The sequence below is a fragment of the Talpa occidentalis genome, unplaced genomic scaffold (genome assembly GCF_014898055.3).
Source record: "Talpa occidentalis isolate TD23 unplaced genomic scaffold, MPIMG_talOcc4v2.1 talOcc4.5, whole genome shotgun sequence".
In the NCBI taxonomy this organism is placed as follows: Eukaryota; Metazoa; Chordata; class Mammalia; order Eulipotyphla; family Talpidae; genus Talpa; species Talpa occidentalis.
The window spans coordinates 63,616,800-63,632,082 of NW_023604861.1; the positions used below are offsets into that span (position 1 = coordinate 63,616,800).

Here is a 15,283-nt window from a genome sequence, read left to right on the forward strand (position 1 = left end):
TTGACCTTGCCATCGGAACAGAATTTGGCACCAGCTTAACACAGTGCTACACTCATAAAAGTGAGATGTTGACTGAATGACTAATGGAATTGTTTTTACTCACTCATAAGTCTGCAAAAGGAAAAGGCCTAATGATTAACAAAAAATCAACTTGTTTAAAAATAGGAAAAGAACATTTCTCAAAAAAGATGTATAAATGATTAATAAACACACTTAAAGATGCTAAACATTTCATCATCAGGGAAATGCAAATCAAAACCATAAAATACCATGTCATACCCACTAGGATGACTATTTCTAAAGAAAAGCAAAACAATAAACATTAGTGAGGCTTTCAAGAAATTGGAATCCTTATGTACTATCGCTGGGAATGTAATATGGTGCAGCCACTATGGAAAACAAAATGGGGGTCCTCAAAAATATAACAATAGAATTAACATATTATCCATAAATCTCACTTCTGACTACTTATCCAAAAGAAGTAAAATAGAGATTTGAATAGATATATACATACACATGTTCATAAGAGCACTATTCACAAAGGTCAAATGGTAGAAGCAAACCAATTTTCCATCAGATGAATGAATCTATAAAAATGTTGTATATATTGGGTTGTCGGAAAAGTCATAACACATTTTTGCTTGGAAAACTTAGAAAAATACATCATAACTTTTCAACACCTCAATACATATGATGGAATAGTACTTAAACCTAAAAGGAAGAAAATTCCATTGGCAAATGGTACAAAATGGATGACTCTTAAGGATATTATATTAGATGAAATAAGCCAGTCACAAAAGAATAAATACTTCACGATTTCACTTAATATGACTAAAGACTCAAATACATTTTATTCACAGAAAATAAAATAGTGATTACCAAAGACTGGAGGGAAAAGTAAATCATTGTTCAATGGGTACAAAATTTCAATTTGGAAAGATGAACAAGTTCTGAAGATAGATAGTAGTGATGTTTGCACAACAATGTGAATGTGCTTGTGCCTCAGAACTGGACCCTTAAAAAATGTTTAAAATGGGAAATTTTGTATTATGTATCTTTTACCACAATAGGAAAAAATAAATCAAGAGGTTTATCATACCAGAGGACCTTTTGGTGAACCGTGTTTGCACAGCATTATTACTGACACAGTAACTGAACAGTCAGCATAGCTGAAGTTGTTCTGTTTTGCAATGAGGTAGACTAAAAATAAAATAATGACTTTCCCCAGCTTATGGTTTTCATTATAAATCCCCAAAGCAAACATTTTTGTGGCTTAGTGATATTCACAAAAAATTCATCTTTCCAGGTTCTTCAAACCAAGTTGCCAATTAGACAACAATCAAGACCTTCCAGCAGGGTAGTCCCTGAAGACAAGCAGGAACCATCAACACATTCTACTTTTGGATTTAGCTTTGAGAAATAAAAAGTCACTGCAGACTTTCCTCGCTCATTTTCCTGAGGCTTAAGCAAAATATTTTAGAAAGCTATTTCTAAGTAGTTCTATGTTGGCGACAATGCAGATCACAAACTGATTTTGAAAATTAGTCACTCAAAGGAAAGATGGATAAAGGAATAGCAGATGCCTTCCTTAGAAAATGAATACTGGCGCATGGATCTGCAAGTTAGGAGAAATATGTATAATACTAATAAAAATTAAGCCATAGGTTCAAAGAAAATTAATATATTAGATATTAGGGAAAATAATATTAGATATTAGGGAAAATAATATTAAATATTAGGGAATATAAAATTGCTATATTAGGGAATGGGGATGGGTAAGGGAGACAAGAGGCAAAGACTAATCCAATGTGAAGGAATTGAAATGTTGCAATAAAACGATCAGTTTGAACTATTAGCCTGGAAGCATGAAAGATGCAAAATAATTAGGAAGCAGTGACAATAGTAAATTAGAATAAGAAAATGCCATTTTGTGGATTTGTGTGAGCCTAATAATATTTGAAAATGTAAGAGTACAAATTCAAGTTGCTATGACTACTTACTGATAAACTTTTTGATTGATATAAATTCTACAACATATTATATATAAATAAATCATATATCGACATTTTCTAGAAATGATGCATTTACTGACTGACTCTACCACGTGCTATAAGCAGGTAAATCACAGGATTGGGCTTGCTAACCTGGTATACATGTTCTGAATCCCAACTACACTGTGGCACAGACTGTCCTGTTCATTCACTGACCATGGTGCAGCCATACCCTGGACTCCACTGAAAGACAGGGAGACTGGTCTCTGAACAGTGCTTACATTGTAGTAAATCTATTCAATCATTACCCAAGATCAGATTCACAATGGAAACACCAGATTCTCATGAGTAACTTGAAGCAGGGAAAATATCTTAGGAGGAAATAATTCCATGTGTATTGTGGGGTGCTCATACTTTCTGAAGCTAAAAATAATTTAGGATGATACTACACCTATTTAAGGGAATTCTAAGAATTTTGGGATTATTCATACACAGTAGACATTTTTACATCAACAGGGTTGATGCGTTTCACTGGTGCTAAATAATGCTCCTGAAAGAAGGGAGTACTTAACTACTGAAAGTATTTTACTCATTCTGGCAAAAATTCCAGGATAAGAATTCAACCTCTAATTGTCAGGAGATCCATCTTTAAGAAGCATGTTATCATGGATTAATCCTCTAGCTCCCTGGTCTTCGTGCCACCAAGGCTGGCTTTACAAATATTTATTTTAGGGGTTGGAAAAAGTTCACACAGCATTTGGTAATAGTTTTATTTCATTTACCTCAAAACATTGTAGCTGTGTAAAAGCATTGTAGCTGTGTAGCTCACTGCAACTTTCTTTGTTGTGTTGTTCTCTTAGAATACCACAGAATTGAGCTAGACAGATCTTTTTTAAAGATGAAGATTCCCTGTAAATGCAATCTTTGCAATCAAAGCATATTTAAACCTCAGTCTATATTAAAAAGAAAGACATTTCTAAAAATACCAAGGGGAATCTGCATTTTTTTTTCCATTTGAGTAAAGAATAAGATAGCGTATGGTACGTAGTGGGTGGTTGCTCTAAACACGGCATGATATGTTCGACTGAAAATGTTTCACTGCTTTCTGTCCATGGAACCAGCACTGAAATCAGGGACTTCTTTCACAGCTGAATGTAGTAGGAAAAACTTCAACATCCTGATATTCCCCCAAAGTAAGAGTTATCAGTCTACGTTTGCTCTCAACACTGCTTCCTAAAATGGCATTTTGAGATAATTAATAAAAATAGATGAGAGTTATTGAGCACTTATGATATGCCAGGCATAGTGTTAAGTGCTTTATAGCCATGATTTTATTTAAACATCAGATCATCCCAACAACAACAACAACAAAAAAAATGATATGTTTTCCATAGTACAAGGTTGAGACTGAAGATCAGACAACTCACAACACCTAGACACCTTTGGGTTTACCTCTCCTAGATGGTCACTGGTTATTCCTCCATACTTAGAATGAAAGCACACTGAGTTGGTCACTTATTGGGCTTTTCTCCACCTCTGAACTCAGCAAGTTTGCCATCTTGAATCTTGCAATGCACCAACTTATCCAGGAGTTAATTGATTAAGTGTTTTAGAACAGAATTTCATACTACCCTCCTGGGATCCGGTGGAAATGCAAGGTCTGATTCCACACATCTGGGTCAGTCTGAGATTCCATTTTACCAAGACTCTCCCAGGAGACACTGACACTACTGGTCAGTGCCCCACACTGGGAGGGACAAGCATTAATGGAACATGTGCAATCAAGGACCAAACTGTGGAATGAGGTCTAAATGTCAAAATAAGGTATTAAAAGAATTTACAATAATGGAAAGAAATATTACAATTATACAATAATCATATATATTATGAAGAAATACTAGAAGGATCAGTATCTAAATTTAAATAGTAGTTATCGACGGTTAGGATTTTTAAGATTATTTCTTTTGTATACTATAATTTGTATTATTATTTGTATTATTATTATTATTATTTGTATTATTTCTTTTGTTTATCCACATGTTTTTATTTTGCAATTATTATGTTTTGGAATAAGAATTAAAAAATTACCATATATTTACCATATATCTCTATGGATATTACCCTTCAAGCACGATGTTTAGCAACACTGAGGTTGGGTGATCAGATGTTGTGGGCCTCCCAAAATAGGCTATAGGGATCGAACAGTGCTAAACATGAAATATTCTTACCAAAAATGACAACCCTGAATATCCATTGATAGAAAATACGACAGGTAGAAAAGCACTGAACAATGAACCCACTGGACAAATGCAGAAAGTGAGAAATTAGAATTAAACTTTAGAATTAAATTTTCTGCTGCATGGGCCTCCCTTGGTGGTGCAGGCGGTTGAGCACAGTGCTCTAAAGCTGTCCGCAGCCTCTGCAGCACCGGTTCGATCCCAGCAGGCCGGTGAGGGTCCCACAGCGCAGCAGACCTTTCCTGTCGCATCCGCCATCCCCTCAGCAGTATATTTTGTCAGTCTGCCTGTTCTGTTCCCCCCTCTGTCTCTGGTGAATCCTCTCACCCTCCCGCGCATCTGGCCTGTACCCTGGTTCTTGTATAAAACAAATAAATAAATCCAAAAAAAAAAAGTTTCGGGCCTCCCCGGAGGCGCAGCAGTTGAGCGCTGGGTTGCAAAGCTGCCTGCGGCTTCTGAAGGTTCGATCCCCGGCTGCTCCCTGGCCACCAGAGGCGGGTCCCACATGGCGCGCAGACCTCTCCTGCTGCCCGCTGCTCCCCTCAGCAGTGTACTTCGGTCCTTCTGCCTGCTCTGTTCCCCACTCTGGCTCTGGTGAATTCGCTCACCCTCCCGCGCTTCTGACTGTACCCAGTGCATGTATAAACAAAGCAAACAAATAAATAAATAAATAAAACATGCCTCTATTAAAAAAATAATAATAATTCAAAAAAAAAGTTTCTGCTGCAATGACGTGAAAGGGAGTGATCTATTCTGTATTCAAAAAGACTCAAGAGACATAAATGAACACAGTGTGTGCTGCATTTATGGGTTTATGAACTGAATGGTTTATGTCCCACACCACCACCACCAAAATGTTGCAGCCCTAATCCTCAGTGTGGTGGTCATCTGAAGTAGCATCTTTCGGAAGAAATTAGGTTTAGACAGTCACAAGGGTGAGGCCCCCCGATGGGATTAGCACCCCGGTAAGAAGAGACCTGGTTGGGCCTTCCTGGTGGCGCAGGCAGTTGAGCACAGCGCTGTGAAGCTGTCTGCAGCCTCTGCAACGCCAGTTTAAGCCCCACCGGCAGTGGAGTAACCCACATGGCTCAGCAGACCTCTCCTGTCTCGCCCACTGCTCCCCTCAGCAGTGTATTTTGTCAGTCTGCCTGTTCTGCTCCCCACTCTGTCTCTGGTAAATCCCCTCACTCTCCTGCACATCTGTCCTGTACCCCGGTTCTTGTATAAATAAATAAATCTTTAAAAAAAAAGAAGAATAGAGCTGAGGCCTCGCTTTCTATGTGGGGACACAACAAGAAGGCAGAAAACTGTCTACAGGCCAAGAAGAGGACCTTACAAAATGCCAGTCTGTTAGTCCCTTGCCTTTGGACTTCCTAACCACAACTGTTAGAAATAAATGTTTGTTGCTTAAGCCACCCTGTGTATGCCATTTTATTATAGAAGCCCAAACTGATTATCATAAGTAGCATCAATTGAACAAACCAACCATAATACTTTTTAATCAATCAATGAAATTTGGTTAAGCAAATAATATTGTTTAGGTGCACAAATTGTTTTGTGATTATAAAAGAAAATATTTATACCATTTAATGAAGCAGTCTGAAGTATGTAGAATAAAGTGAAATGATGTTGCAAGATATTTTTAAAGGCCTTAAACAAAAATTTTGTAATTTTTAAGCAAAAAACTGCTTTTTGGTGGGCCTCCCTGGTGGTGCAAGATGTTAAGACACAACCTATGAAGCTGTCCGCAGCCTCTGCAGCATGAGTTCAATCCCCGGCCAGGGAGCTACCCACATTGTGCAGCAGACCTCTCCTGACTAGCCCACTGCTCCCCTCAGCAGTGTATTTCAGTCATTCCATCTGTTCTGTTCCCCACTCTGTCCTGGTGAATCCTCTTCCCTCCCTACTACACCTCTGGCCTATACCCCAGTTCTTGTTTGCATAAATAAATAAATCTTTTAAAAAATTTCTTTCTTTAAGCAAAATGGTAAAATATCAATAGCTGGATATCACTTAGATAATCAAGATAGGAATAGGAATCTATGAAATCCACAGGTTCTAAAGAGAGAACAACATTATAATGAAGCTGAATAGATTCTGGTAAAGGTTGGATTCCAAATTCAGAAACAATTCATCCAGGCTACCTGAATTAAAGAGAAAATACGAGGTTAGTAACTGCCATGTATATAGTGTTTTATGTCTTGCATGTATTTTCAGGTACATCATTTTATTTCATCTTCATCAAATCTCCTTTACTTCAATTCTAAATTGTAAAGATTACTTTCTACCTTTTGCAGAAATTTCTGCAAATAGAGACATACTTCCTTTCAATGAATATTTGCTACATGCCAGACATTGCACTTGGAGCTGGAGATGTAAGTAAGAAATGGCTTTTGGTTTCCTCAACTTAGAATCTTTAAGTTTGAATTAATAAAGGTTCAGGGAGGTGAGAAAGGGAGGTGAAACTTACCAATCAGACCACATTTAGAGCTTTAAGTTCAGTAATGAATCCCACATTTTGAGAATAGATATTGTGTCCAGGGTGGCTCCCAAAATTACATCCTATAAAGGTGATGGAAGAAAATGGGAAAGTTTAGTTTAAAAAAGAAAAGACATGACACAAGAGAAAGTTTATTTTAACTCAAAATCAAAAGAGTCCTTTCAACAATGGGAGCCATCCAATAAGGGCGGCGCTGCAAGAGTTGTGCTACAGGCACTTTCGTTTAGGACCTCCTCCCCATTCTCAGACACTTTTTCTCATGAACCTTGAGGACATTATGCTAAGTCAAATGAGCCAGACACAAAAGGTCAAATACTGTATAATTCCACTTAAATGAAATCTCTAGAGCAGTCAAATTCATAGAGTTGGAAAGTAAAATAGTGTTTGCCAAGGACTAAAAGGAGGAACAAATGGGAAATAATTGCTTAATAGAGATGGAATTTCATTTTGGGAAGATGAAGAGGTTCTGGAGCTGGATGGTGACCCAACAATGGGAATGTGCCTGATGCCACCGAATTCTAAATTTTAATATGGTTAAATGTTATGTCCTATCTATTTACCACAATTAAAAGTCAGTAACTACCAGTTAGAGAGGAATAATAAATTCCTTAAAATCTAAACTCAGGATCCAACCTACCTATTCTTCCAAACTCTGTTCATAAGTCACACTAAATTACTTGCAGTTTCCAGAATATGCCCTACTCCCTCCCTCCTCCACAGCTGTACACACATCATTTTGTTAGCACCTTTCTTTCTGGGCAAGAGACAATCTAGCAGAGAACTTAAGCTGAGCTTCTGTACTTGCACTACCTGCATTTCACTCCCTCCTCTGACACCCCCCAGCTATGCAAGTTATGTTACCTTTCGAGTTTCCTAATCTGTAAAATGGAGAGAAGGAACAAATTAGCAGTTATTGTGAGGATTAAGGCAACATGTAAAACAGAATTGAGCCTGGCACCCTGTAAGCACTCCAAAACCTGTTATCTGTTCTGAGAATGTCTCTGATTCTTTTTGAGAATCTTCGGTTAGAGCACTATGTCAAACATCAGTAATGGTTTATACTGTAGACATAGAAGTTCCATTTAGTGAAATAGCACTGTCAAGGCTGTATTCAGGTAAATGTGAAGAATCTAGTTTTAGAGATCTTATAGAATCTTTGTATCAAACACCAATACTGTTTTCTTCAATGGACACAAGTTTGTGGTGAAGCAATGTCTAGAGCAGCATCCCATCTACTAAACTAGCACCCTTGCCCCTCCCTCTGCACTCAGATGGAGGACCTTTCATCAACTTCTCTTCTTAAAAAGAAATAAAAGTATCACTGTGTGCTTAAACATGTGACTCCTCCATTTGAACAGTGAGCTCCTGCAAGTCAGAAACCAACCATCTTCTGCCTGCTTATCAAGGGCCATGGCATCCTAGGGAGCAGTATTATAGAGCAAGCAGAGCCCCTGCAGAGAGAATTTGTGCCTGCAGTGCAAGACTAAAGCAGGAGCACTGAGGCCCAGAGACTCCCTGTCTAGTAGTCCAAGATTTCTGCAAGTCTACACTCAGGATCCACCTGTCCTCTTTGCACCTTCCCTTTGTGACAAGAAAAACCAGCACACCCTTTAGAGGACTGGCACTTACCTATCCACTCCAAATGAACACACATAGGTTTAGAAGATTCAGGTGTTCTGAGCAGAAAACACCAGTTGAAACAACTGCTACAATGTATTGAGGAAATATTGAATGTCTGCTTTGTGTGGGCTTGCATAGGAATTTAAGATATGGTGGTAATTAACCAACCCCCTGGGTCCTGTTCTTCTACAACCCCTTGGAGCTGAAATGCAGTTGAGGACCTGTGTCCCTGCACTGATTTGGGCTCTCATTATTCAAGTGATTTCACACTCTTGTAAAGGGGGCTCAGCACTTATGTTCTCTGCACAGCGGTGGAAAGAAGTTTGGCTACTGAGTACATCCTTTAATTACCTGAATGGAGTCAATTCAATGACAAGGTTATTGTTGACCAATTGTATGTGTAAAAGGATTTCCGTTTCCAGCTTCTAAGGAACAGGGGTTTTTTCTTACTTAAACCTCTACTTCTGACATTACCTTGAACTATAGGTAGAGCTAAGGTTTCCATTTATCCCCCCTCACCCTCATCCTCACCCCACCCTCTTCACAGGATATGTTAAGCCTCAGGAAGAATGCCTTAGTAAACATCATTTTCTGTTTAAACATGTTAATAATTGTCGAATTTGGTTTGGGGGAATGTTCTGTTATAACGGCTGTTAACAGGAAGGTCTCCAACTGTCAAATCACCTCACATACTGCATATAGAGAAAAATCAAGGTGTCCCAACGGTGGTCCAGTACTTCTCTGTGGATAGCAGTTGAGAGAGAGAGAGAGAGGGAGGGAGGGAGAGAGAGAGAGAGAGAGAGAGAGAGAGAGAGAGAGAGAGAAACTAGAAAGTGAGAGAACTAAGAGAATTTTTGACTCAAGACATAGTGGCACCCATTTATTCCCAGGCTCTGTTTTTACAACCCCCCCCCATCTCACAGGGGATTTTGTCAAAGGGCAGAGTTCTCTTTGGTAACCCTGAGAATCTGCATTCTGACACTCCCAGGTGATACTTATGTGGACTGGATCACCACTTTGAATTCAAAACTTCCCATATGTATTAATAAGAATAATTCATTGATTATTTCATCCTTTTAAAAAAGAAAGCAAACTGTAAAAAATAAATTAATTAAAAAAATTTAAAATCGAAATTCCATATGATTCAGTTATACCACTTACTATAACACTTCTGGGTATTTACCCCCAAATTTTAAAAAAAAAAAAAAAAACACTAATTCAAAGAGAAAAAAAAATAATCAACTTTTTTTGGTTTTAAAGGACTTGAGGTAAAAATATTCTAAACATCTCCAGTTCAACTATTATCATATAGTTGAAGTTTCTTAAGCAGGGTTCAATTTTAAATCATAAGGGAGCCACTTAATGAGAGAGAACCAAAAAAATAAAATAAAATAAAATAAAAAAACTGATTTGGGAACAGATGCAAAAGTTTTGTCTAAATAAAGAAATTAGGTTTTTTTATTAAAACCCAATGAAGAAATACTTTCCCTTTTATTCACATCTTCTAAGGCTTCTCTCCAGTCTTCACTATACAGATCAAAGAGGTGTTGAAGGTGAGATTAAAGATGACCTTCACTTTCTTTTTTGTCCCCTAAATGATATTTATTGGGTAAAGTAGGTTCACATCTTTGTATTTGCTCCAGCAGTTATAGATTTAAACCACTGCAAATATATATTTTCACTTTCTAAATTATACGAATACCTTTAAAGATAAAATTAAATCTCTACTTATATTTCATAGCTTCTGGGAAAACCTTTTATGAGACGGTCCCTGTTGTCATTGTTTTTATTACATAGATAGCATTCTTAATTTAACATTATGTATATCTAAATTGCCTGACTTGATTTAAATGAACCTAAATGAAAAATCACTTTTCTTTTTTTCTGTTCAAATGTTCAACACCTTTTGACTCTCTCAAAACTGAGATTGTGCAAATCCAGATATTACATTGCCCCACAAATTTAGATGATGTTCCATGAACCCTGAAGCTTTTCACAGCACCCCCCTCATTTCAGGCCCCTGATGACATATTTAAATAGGTTGAAAGTAAATGGTATAGGAAGAGCATTTCCCCATCTATTAAAAAAATGAAATAATCTCAGGAAATGCATCTGTGCACCCACGCCTATGTGTGAGCAGGCACATAAATGTGTCCAAAGGAGCACTGTGGCTTCGCACAGGACCATTTCTGGAGTAATGCTGCTGTGGGCCACCCATGTGACACCAGTCAAAAGTCTTATTCCCACCCTCTGATTCCCGCTACCCAGATATCATTTTGCCTGTGGGCTTCCAAAGCTAGCAAATGTTGAAGCAGGCTCCCCAGAGGCAGTGGCAGAGAGATTGGGGGGCCCAGCAGGGCAGACTGGGGAAGAACTCAGCCCCAAGGCTTTCACACAGCTAATTAGGCCTGGAGCCACATGCCTATTGTTCTCCAGCATTCAAGGGCAGGAACCTGATGCCAAACTGCTAGCCCACCAGTCAGAGCACACACATTCCAGAAATCTGGGCTGCCTGCCAAAGCCATCGCTGCTTGAAAGTCCCCACCTCCTGAAACCCAAACCTGGGGACCATTAGCCTGGAAGCCCTGCCTGATCACGCACTGACACCACCATGCACAGGGGGAGACATCACTCAGGTTACAGGACCTGATGCAGAGAAAAGAGGCTTAGAAATCAAAGGCCAAGGCATCTTGAATTGCACCCGAGTGGCAGGCTACCCTGAGCCTCCTCAGGTACCAGGTGGCTCTCACTGCCTTCACCTTTTGACTTATTTCTGTGGTTTCCCTAGTCTCAGCTCTGAAAAGAAAAGAAAACACTGTTGGGACACTTTTATCAGCAGTTTGGTCATGCTGTCAGACAGTCAAAGTTTATTTGGGGTTTGTTGAGTTTGAGACTTTTTCCCCTCCCCTTGACAACTGTCACATGTACTTGACCTTCATTTCCAAGTAGTATAGAAATTTCCTTCTGTCTGGTTGGGGGAAAGCAAACTTTCGTTACTTTTAAATCTCATCTAATTTAATATTAGTATAATATGCCCCAGGAGAGCCCTTTATCACTATTGAGGAACCCAGGAGGGCCCCTGAGCTTTGCACTCAGAAAAAGAGGGGGGATGGAAGATGTTAAGAAAGCTATAACATGAGAACAAGTAATTACCCTGAAAGTTTTCAAAAACTGTCTTTTCCTACATCTCAAAACGTTGATTTCCTTTCTCTCTTGACTGCACTTGAATTTCAATGCACCCGGGTCTTACAAGAAGGGAATCATCTATGACCCCCCGCCACCACACTTCAGAGGATTTTTTTCTCATCTTCCTACCATGCTCCCCTTTATCTCTGAAGTAGCATTTGACACTGTTGAATGTTCCTCCTCCTCCTACCCTGACTTTTCTTTCTACTTTTCCCGACACTCCTCTCTGCTGATTCTTTCATGTTCCCATCCCAACCAATGCTTTCCTTTCTTTCTGTTATCTCCTTAGTTGTTTTATTTTTTTATTAAATTTATAAATTTATTTTCTTACATTGTTTTTCTTTTTGGACAGTATTGATTTCTCCCCTCAGGTGAGGTCCCCATAGCTCTGCCGCACCATAGCACCTGTAATCCATTACTTTCTGCTCCATCCCAGAGCACCAACAGTCCCTTCACACAGGACTTCCAAATCTTCTCCAGCCTGAACATCCTCTCAAAGCATCTTTTTACAACTTGTGACATGTGCCTCCTGGACTTGAAGCTAGCACCTCAAAAGTAGCACGTCGAGGGCAAGCTCACCCGCCCCACAAAAATGAGCTCACTCTATCCTTTTTTCTCTTGGGAAGATCCCCATTTTTCCAGGTAGATGGGCTTGAAATGAGGCAACCTACTCATCTCCATCTCTCTCAGTTTCTACACCCAAAATTTCCCAGTAAGGGCATTCTCTCTCTCATATATTTCCCTCCCTTCTATTTCCACTGCACCTTCTAAAACAGACTCATTCTTGACCTGTCAGAGCCCAGAAGGGGATCCAGTCACCACCGGGGCAGACCATGGGCTTATGGAAGTGCCATTTTAGACCAGGGACCCTTTGTGTCCATCCTTCCGGAACATACCTAGACTGTGTGGACCTGGAAAAGAGATGCCCCCACAGCCAGAAGTGAGCTGAAAAGCCCCCACAAGCCAGGCCCCGGCCACTAGTAGGAGCCTAGAGGGGGATCCAGTCACCACCGAGGCAGACAGCAGGCACAGGGAAGCACCCTCCCAACTCTCCATTTTAGATCAGGAACATTTTGCATCCTTCCAGAACACATCAAGACTGCGTGGAGCTGGGAAAGGGCCGCCCCACAGCCAGAGGTGTGCTAAAAAGCCCCTACAAGCCAGTCCCCATCAGGCCACCAGTCAGAGTCCAGAGCAGAAGCCAGCGATTTGGAGTCCAGCAGGAGATCCTGCCACCGCAGGGCAGTCTTTGGGACCTCAAGACCCACCGTGGAATTAAACAAATATAGAAGGAGGAGAATCTCTGTGACAGTGACCACTAACATGTTCATAGTTCCACTGCCCTACTGAAATTCTGGCATAACAGTTTTTGACTCATTTGGAGCAACAGTTTCCGACATCCCAGAAAGAGCACACCAAAATGATGCTGGCCAGTACTAGTGACACAGTGTCCCAACGCACAGGACAAATTAGAAAACAAGCAGCAGGGAGAAGACAAACTGCAAGCAACCAGGCAAGTCCTCAGGAAAAAGACACACCACAAAAAGAAAACCACCCACCAGATTGCAACAACAGTGACTTGGAACAACTTCTGAGCCTTCCAGAAAGAGAATTTAAAATTGCCATGATTAAAAAACTGACAGAAGTCATAAAGGAAAACAATGATAAGAAGAAAATAATCAACAGTCAAAAGAATGAAAATGAGTCCCTAAAGAGGGAAGTGAAAGAAACACAGGGTATCAAAGGATTAATGGAGGAGCTAAAGAACTCTGGGAAAAGCAATGAAAGCAGAATAGATGAAATGGAAGAATGAGTAAGTATTCTTGAAGACACAGAAATAAAAAGAACCAAAACAGAAAAGGAAAGAGAAGTACAAAGGAAAAAGAATGAAGAAAGACTTTGGGAACTATCTGACTCCCTGAGGAAAGGAAATATAAATGTTATAGGAATCATAGAAGGAGAGGAGAGAGACACAGGAACAGAGAGAAAATATTCAAGGAAATAATTGAAGAGAACTTCCCAAACATAAAGAAGGAGCCGAAAATAGACATACAAGAAGCAAGAAGAACACCAAACTTCCATGATGAAAGGAAAAATATAGCAAGACACACAATTGTAAAGCTCCCAAGAATCCAAGACAAGGAAAAAAATAATGAATCTGACAAGACAGAAGAAACAGATAACATACAAAGGAAAACCAATCAGGCTGACATCAGACTTCTCCAAAGAAACACTACAGGCAAGGAGAGAGTGGAGAGACATAGTCAACAGACTCCAAGACAACAAATGCCAAACAAGAATACTCTATCCCGCAAAGATTTCCTTCCTCTATGAAGAAAACAGAAACTCCGGAATTCCAGACAAACAGAAACTCCAGAATTTCATTATAACTAAACCCCCCCACTCCAAAAAAATATTACAAGGAGTCCTAAATCCAGAACCAACAGAGGGATGAATAAGAATGAAACACGACTAAAAATAAATTATTAAAAAAATAAATAAAACCAGAGAAAACACAAACAAATAGCAAATACAGATGCTAACATATCAATATTAACACTAAATATAAATAGACTAAACTCTTCAATAAAAAGACACAGAGTTGCAGGCTGGATTAAGAAACAAAGCCCAAACTTTTGCTGTCTCCCGGAAACACACTTAACTACAAAATATAAAATTAGACTCAAAGTAAAAGGATGTAAAACAATCCTACAAGCAAATGGACCAAAAATGAAGGCAGGAACAGCTATACTTATATCAGTTAAAACAGATTTCAAACTCAAAAAGGTAAAAAGAGATGCAGATGGTCACTATGTTATAATCAAGGGGACAATACTTCAGTAAGAAATAACACTCATTAACATATACTCACCAAATGAAGGAGCACAAAAATATATCAAGCAACTATCATCATCTCTGAAAACAGACATATGCAGTAGAAGACTTCAGTAGAAAACACATATGCACTAGAAGACTTCAACACACCACTATCAACAATAGATAGACCAACAAGACAAAAAAATAAGTAAGGACACTAAAGCTCGAAATGAGGGTCCAGAGCTCATGGGCTTAATAGACAACTATAGAACACTAAACCCAAAAAATCTGAGTACACATTTTTCTCAAGCACACACGAATCATTCTCCAGGATCGATCCCATACTGGGACACAAGACAAACATAAACAGATACTCCAAGATTGAAATCATACCAACCATCTGCTCTGAACATGAAGGCATCAAACTAGAAATAAACCATAAAAAGAAGGAAAGGAACCCTCCTACCTCATGGACATTGAAACCCACAATACTGGAAGATCACTGGACTAATGAGGATATCAAAGAAGAAATTAAAAAATACTTTGAGTTGAATAACAAGGAGAACACGAATTTCCTAAATGTCTGGGATGCAACAAAAGCAGTAATAAGAAGAAAATATATAGCAATAGAGGCTCACATCAAGAAACAGGAAAAAACTCAAAGAAGCAACCTAATCTCACAGCTCAAAGAACTAAAAAAGAACAAAAAAAAAAAAAAAACAAAGCCAGTAGAAGAAAAGAAATAATAAAAATCAAGGCAGAAATAAATGAAATAGAAACTAAAAAAAGCAATCCAAAATATCAATGAAACCAAATGATGGTTCTTCAAAAAATAAAATAAAATAGACAGACCCCTAGCCAGGCTCACAAAGGAAAAATGGGAGAAAGCACAAATAAATAGGATAACAAATGAAAGAGGAGAAATCACAACA

General features: G+C 38.9%; 1 long non-coding RNA gene across 1 annotated transcript in view; it reads right to left on the bottom strand.

The window, feature by feature from the left end:
• Positions 1 to 6,203: 6,203 nt before the first annotated feature.
• The window catches only part of LOC129146949 (uncharacterized), a 47,115-nt gene continuing 38,035 nt past the window's right edge, over positions 6,204 to 15,283 (bottom strand). The window contains exons 3-4 of the long non-coding RNA XR_008554354.1: positions 6,699 to 6,790; positions 6,204 to 6,372 (exon numbers count right to left, since the gene is read on the bottom strand). This is a non-coding gene — a long non-coding RNA (uncharacterized LOC129146949). The remainder of the gene's footprint in view (positions 6,373 to 6,698; positions 6,791 to 15,283) is intronic.